Raw genomic sequence first — 6,243 nt, 5'->3', positions numbered from 1 at the left:
AAAGGAATTTATTTCCTGCCAGCAGGCAGATGTTTACAACAGGAAGACAAACACCATAACTCTGAATGGCCTCTCTTTCTCTTTACCCTGAGCTTTTATGGCTGAGCACGATGCCATGTGGAATAGCCTGTTGGTCAGTTAGGGGCATCTGTCCTGGCTGTGTTCCCTCTCAGCTTTTGACCATCCCCAGCCTAGTCCCTGAAGGTTTGGGCAGAGTGAAGGGTGGGGAGGAAGAGGAGGCAATGAAAAATCAAACCTCTGTGCTGGATGAGCACCATTCAGCATTAGCCAAAACACTGGTGTGTTATCAGCACTGTTTTAGCCACAAACCCAAAGCACAGAGCTGGGGGGGGGGGGGGGCTGTGAAGAAAATTAACTCCCATCTCAGCCAGACCCAGTTACAGCTATTTGCAAAGTTATATTAGGCATTGATTATCACCTAAAAGCTTTAATATTTAAAAACTGGGCAACAAAGAACATGACTTTGGAACACTCATAATATTCAAATGTTACAAATATTCTTACACAGACATTTTGGAAAACCTTAGGGATTATTTTTAAGGTTTCTCCTGGAGAAACCTGTTGTAGTTTCATGACTGCTACATCAGATTTCTGGTCTGGATAACTAAATGAGGGTCTTAGTATGTAGAGAGATTTTTGTGTTTTGTTTCAACTAGTGGATCTCTTTACAAAGACTAATTTTTTAAAAACTAAGTTTGTATGGGAAAATAATTTCAGTCATGCTTGCTATTTTCTTTTCCATACGGTCCTTTTTCTTTCCCAGAGTTGTCATAATCATTGTTATGACTGTCCAAGCCCTGTATTGAACATTATAAAATTGCAGAACAGTAACCTCTAAGCAGTACTTTGCTATGTATAGATAAATGCTTGAAAAGATGTGAAGAACTGTTTCTGTCTTGTTCTACCTACCTGGAGATGGGTAGACAGAATTATATCTTTAGCAGTGAACAGTTTTACTTGATCCAAATACTTCAGCCTACATGATTTCGATTCCTCTCATGTTTGTTTGGTTTTTTCCCCCGTTCAGAGTGGGTAGGGGAGTACAAAAGTTAAATCCTACCTGACAAATTTCAAACACCACCTTGTCTGTCTGGAGAGTATAAGGAGCGTTAAAAGGGAAAAATACACTGGCAAATGAGAATAGATAAATCAATGTGAATTTGGACAAATACAAAGACCCAGAAATTGTTATTCTAAAACACCCAATGTAGATGATTTGGATATCTAACTACTGAAAGATCTGACATCTTAAAATAGACTAGTTTCAAAGACCCGACTGACAGAAACTTCTGAAAGATTTCAAAGTTCCCCTGGCTGGCTGTACATTGCTTTCCTTCTACTTCTCAAAATTTCATACAGATTTCAATATAAGTGTGTAACTGAGTGCATACTTGGGTTGTGTGTTTTTGTGCTAGTGCCTTTACCTGACTAGGTGCCATTCACCTAATGATGAATGACACCAATTGCCTTCCAGTCTGAAGATGATGTCTATCTGGCAGCTTGAGGAATACTAAATCACACATTTCATTTTGCTAGAAATCTCTTGGTGTCACATGAGGTAAAGATCCTGCTACATTTTTGTTGTGATTTTTTTGTCCTTTTCTTCTCCAGGAATCCTTGCTTCTTAAGCCTGAGTTGAGATGCCTCACTCATGTTTCCTGTGTATGGGTGGCAGGTGCCACACAGTTTAATAAGCTGTCATGGGCACTGTAATGGAACTGCTTTTTTATGAACTGGTGAATCACCTAATGCAGGAAAACTAGAACTTGATTAAGGAGCTTCAGCATCACTGCAACACAGCATTTCACTGACTGCAGCTATAGATATCTGAAAGGTAATGATGTATGTCATACTCGAGAGGTTTTTAGGAAGTAATGCTTCTAACAGCCCTAGCAATATAGTTGAGGTTGAGAAATGAATGTAATTTGGCTCTGACTTTCCTTGTGACAATTGTACCACAAGACTGTTGTTCTAGCACTAAGTCAGAGGAGTGATATAAGGGTTATCACAGTACATGGTAATACCTAGAAAAACAACAGGTAAGGACCTACTATGTTTTTCAAGACTTTTGGAGGCTTATATATTATTTCTTAAATGTGAAGTCTGTCTTAATTTAGGTTTGTGGAGTGTTAGCAGCTGTCTGCATCGAGATCCATTCCCACCATAAACTTAAGACCAAATTTTACATTCAGTGTGTTTAAACATGTTGACATAATCAAGAGGATCAAAGTAACTGTTTCACTTTTCATGCTGAAACTAAATTTGTGAATTTTTCATCAAATACGCAAAAAAGTGTTAAAATAAACCTTAAAAGCCCAAATTATGGCTGCAAAATATAGATTCTAAAACTCATACTGTCTACAACCCCTTTTGCTTGCCGCCAATCCAGAGATGGGGCAGAATTACTATTTCCACTCTTGCCCTTTTTAACATACCATATGACCTGACGTGACTGACTGCCCTCTGAACAGTTTATGATCAGGAGAGGATCCTGGCTTCTTCAGCATCTTTAACATCCTGTGTGGCGTGGCAGGATCCAGCTCTTCAGTATCGGTAAATATTTTCAGGGGTCAGGACTGAAGTGTTGTTGCCTTGTAGACTTTCAGAGGGCCAGCAGCGTTCATGGAGGGACCCAACAGATTAAAATCACTCTTTATATTCTGGAAGCAAACTAAGCTGTTGTGTAAATACACCCGGTGTCTTGCTCCTGCAGATGGCTACCAAGGTTGCCTTTGGTTTGCTCTCACTAAAAATGCAAAATAGTATGACAGAAGGAAGCTGAGACTTAGAAAAAAAATAAAATGTGCTAATCTTACATTGCATGCTGTCAACTACGCTCTTTGATATGCTAATACTTGAAAAATCCTATTTAAACTGAAAGCTGGGTTTCTCAAACATGGGAGGGATTCAATTTCCTTCTCAAAAGAGCAGTAGAAACGCTGAATACAACTCAAGGTTACTTAGTAACCTTGATGAAACCAGCTAAACCCAGGGGAAAGTGTATGCAGGGTCCTTTATTTAGAAAACAAAGAAGCTCTCTGGCCCCTGACACCTCCTGAAAAAAAAAAAAAAAAGGCAAAAAAAATCACCCCACCACTATTATTGACAATTTATTTGTAGATAGAACTAATCATTACTTACAGTGCAGTCTAAGGCATCCTAGTTTTTATTCTGATGCTATTTAATCTTTTCTTGTATATGGAAAACTAACGTGCAGAAGTGGACAAGTGCTGCTGCCTTTCCTCCATCAGTGATACCAGGAGCCTTTGGCATGTGCCAGGGGCAGCAGCCTCAGTGAGATGGATGTAGTTCAGGTGATTCTTGAGGAGCTGGAGAGTGCTCCCTGAGGAAGGGAATGGGGTTAAAAGTGTTTTTGCTCCCCAGCCCTTCACTACCCACCCACCCTCGTGCTTAAGAACAATAAAAAGCAAAAACAACCTTCCAGAAAAGAACAGGGCTATCCAAGTTGAACTGTTCAGATGAAATGGAGTTTCAATCTAATAAATCCAGTATGACTTTCATTCTGAATGTATGAAATATTCCCATTCAGAGAGGTCTATTTTTGAATTTAAAATGTAAGAGTCCTGAGTATTTATTTATTAACTGACTAGCAGTGAGAATATTGTTGATGCCAAGACATTTAATTTAGTGAAAGACCTTGAGCAACTGCTGTTTCTGTCTGTGTAGTTGTATCTCTGCAATCTTTGAAAGATGTTGCAATGGCATCAACTGCTTCTCCCAGTACCCCTTGATGCAGTGTGCTGGTTTAAAAGTAAACCAGTGGGAGAAATGAACTCAACTTGAGAGATTACAAATCAGTTACAATTTACTAAAAAGATTACAATAAATACAATGATACAGAGAAAACTGGTTTTAACCCCCAAAACAGGTATATAACTCAGCACCTGGGACAAGAACAGAACAGTGTTTGTAGGCCCCTGTGCTGAGCACCACATGGTTCCCCTGTGTGCAAAGTAAAAAGGAAAGGAAAACTTGTTGATCCAGATGATGGTGGCAGTTCTGTTGAAGTAATGGTCGCAGTACTGTCGAGAGTAGCAGTGGCAGTGCTGTTGGAGTTCTGGTCCTCCTCTGGATCTGACAAGTGGTACTGTAAATCCCAAAACCCCAAGATTATATATGCTCAGGTTCAAGGGGGAATGCCCAGTACCTCCCCCCAGGGCATCATCACAATGGATGATTTAACTCTGTGAGTCATGGGATATTTTTGGAATCTTTGATGGTCTAGGTCCTTGCAGCTGCCTATTATGCCAGTCCAGTATGGCCGATTAGCAGAGATCACCCCTCAGGCTGGGTGTGAAGGTGCTAATACCTTTCTGGAGGGGAGTTACTGCAGTTGAGTCATTGGTGTGAAGACAAAGGAACACTCTCCTGCCTCGCAGGGTTTTTTAACATCCATCTTTTAGCCTGAGGTGTCAAGTGTGCCCTGGGCAGCTGCTGCAAACGATCCATTTATTAACAGTCCAGAGAGACTGATTAGGATGTAGTATCTTCAAGATATGTATGTTAATCATCATTATTAATGCAAATCAGATTATGAAAAACAATTTTCCTATTGTATGAATGAGAATATATTTGAGAGTTGTACCAGTCTATCTGGAGTGGCATCTATTTCCTGTAGACATTTAATTTTGTAGTAATTGGATATCTTGTCAATAAAAGTAGAGTGAGGTGACTGAGTTCTCTCTTAATTGTTGAAGTAGGGAAAATTCACTGGAAGGGTGTAAAAGTTTAGCGTAGCAACAAATGCAGTGATCCAGTTTGTTAGTGTGTCACATGCACCTCCATAGTTTTTACATCTATAAAGCACTGCAGAACATCTCTGCTGCTGTTGGCATTGACCATGCAACAGACAAACTAGTCTAGGATTTTAGGTTGATGAGGATGGTGCTTTGCTTAATTTTGTTTCTTTTTTTAGTCTCCTTAGCTATTTGAATAATAGATACTAGCAGTATTACCTTACAGGGTAATCAGTAGAGCCTTGATCTGATAATGCAATGCACTCGTGATTGGCTTCACTAAATCCATTGCTGGATATAACTTATCTGTTTTATTTTGGGAAACTCATCCAGACAGCCTTTTCATGGTACCAATGATGTGATACTTAACTGTGAGTGGGTGGCATCTCATGCATTACTACTTCTGGGTAATTATTCAAAACCTAAAGTCCAAGCACATATGATTAACTACTCCCAGCAATCCAGAATCCAATTTTTTGCCATTATGTCTTCAGGAAATTTTGGATCTAGGCTCATGGCTTCTATTTTGAGACTATAGGAGATGTGGTCATATTGCCAGAACTGTGGCCATGACCTCTGATGAACTGGTATAGTGCAGCAGTGTAGGGGGTTTTTGTTGGTTTTGTTTCCTAAGCCTGATCATTTGAACTAATTACTGAAGAAATTTGCAAACAAATGTGCCCAGGTTCTTGAGGTTTGAGTTCCTGTGGGAGAGAATGCTGCAAACAGCTCTGTTGCCTTGCAGTGGCAGTGGTCACTCCATTAGGTTGGCTGATGGATAGCGGTGGGTGTGCAAAGCACAGAAATCTGCAAGTAGCTGTCAGGAGACATAAACTGAGACTGCACAGAATCTGACCCAAATCTCATCTCAAGTGTCAAGAAGAGCAATTACTTTATTATGGAGTTATATGAGATGATTGGTGATTCAACCTGTGTGTGTGTATGTGCCTGTGCATGTGCGCACTTTCCCATTGGGGCTACTGGTCCATCACATTTGCAGCTTTCCCCTCATGTTTGTGAATTCTATGCTGAAAACTCATGGTAATTTTATCATTAGCATAAGACTTCGAAAAAGGATGGTTTGAGGTCTGTCATTTGAAGGTTAAACAATACTTGGCGTTTTCCTCTGTGATTATCCTTTAGCTCAAGTAAACAAATTCTGCTCTGAAAAACATGCATTCAAATTCCACAAATGATAAATAGTAATGTCATCAGGGTAGTTTAGAGCTGATTTTACGATTGATGATGGTAGAAGTCACAGAAGATCTTTATTTCTGCTCATCACCACTGGTCATGTAATGCTGCAACTTTGAGATCAGTGAGCACTTTCACTGAACAACACCAACCAACCCTGTGAAGAAAGCATAAAAAAAGGACAAATATTAAATCCTTCTGTAACTAGCAAAGCGTAGTCATAATTAGGAAAGATCTGAACATATAAGTACATGAAATGTTATGGAAACGT

The sequence above is a fragment of the Chiroxiphia lanceolata genome, chromosome 1, assembly GCF_009829145.1.
Source record: "Chiroxiphia lanceolata isolate bChiLan1 chromosome 1, bChiLan1.pri, whole genome shotgun sequence".
Lineage (NCBI taxonomy): Eukaryota > Metazoa > Chordata > Aves > Passeriformes > Pipridae > Chiroxiphia > Chiroxiphia lanceolata.
The sequence above is the reverse complement of the archived record's forward strand: the minus strand, read 5'-3'. Positions refer to the sequence as shown.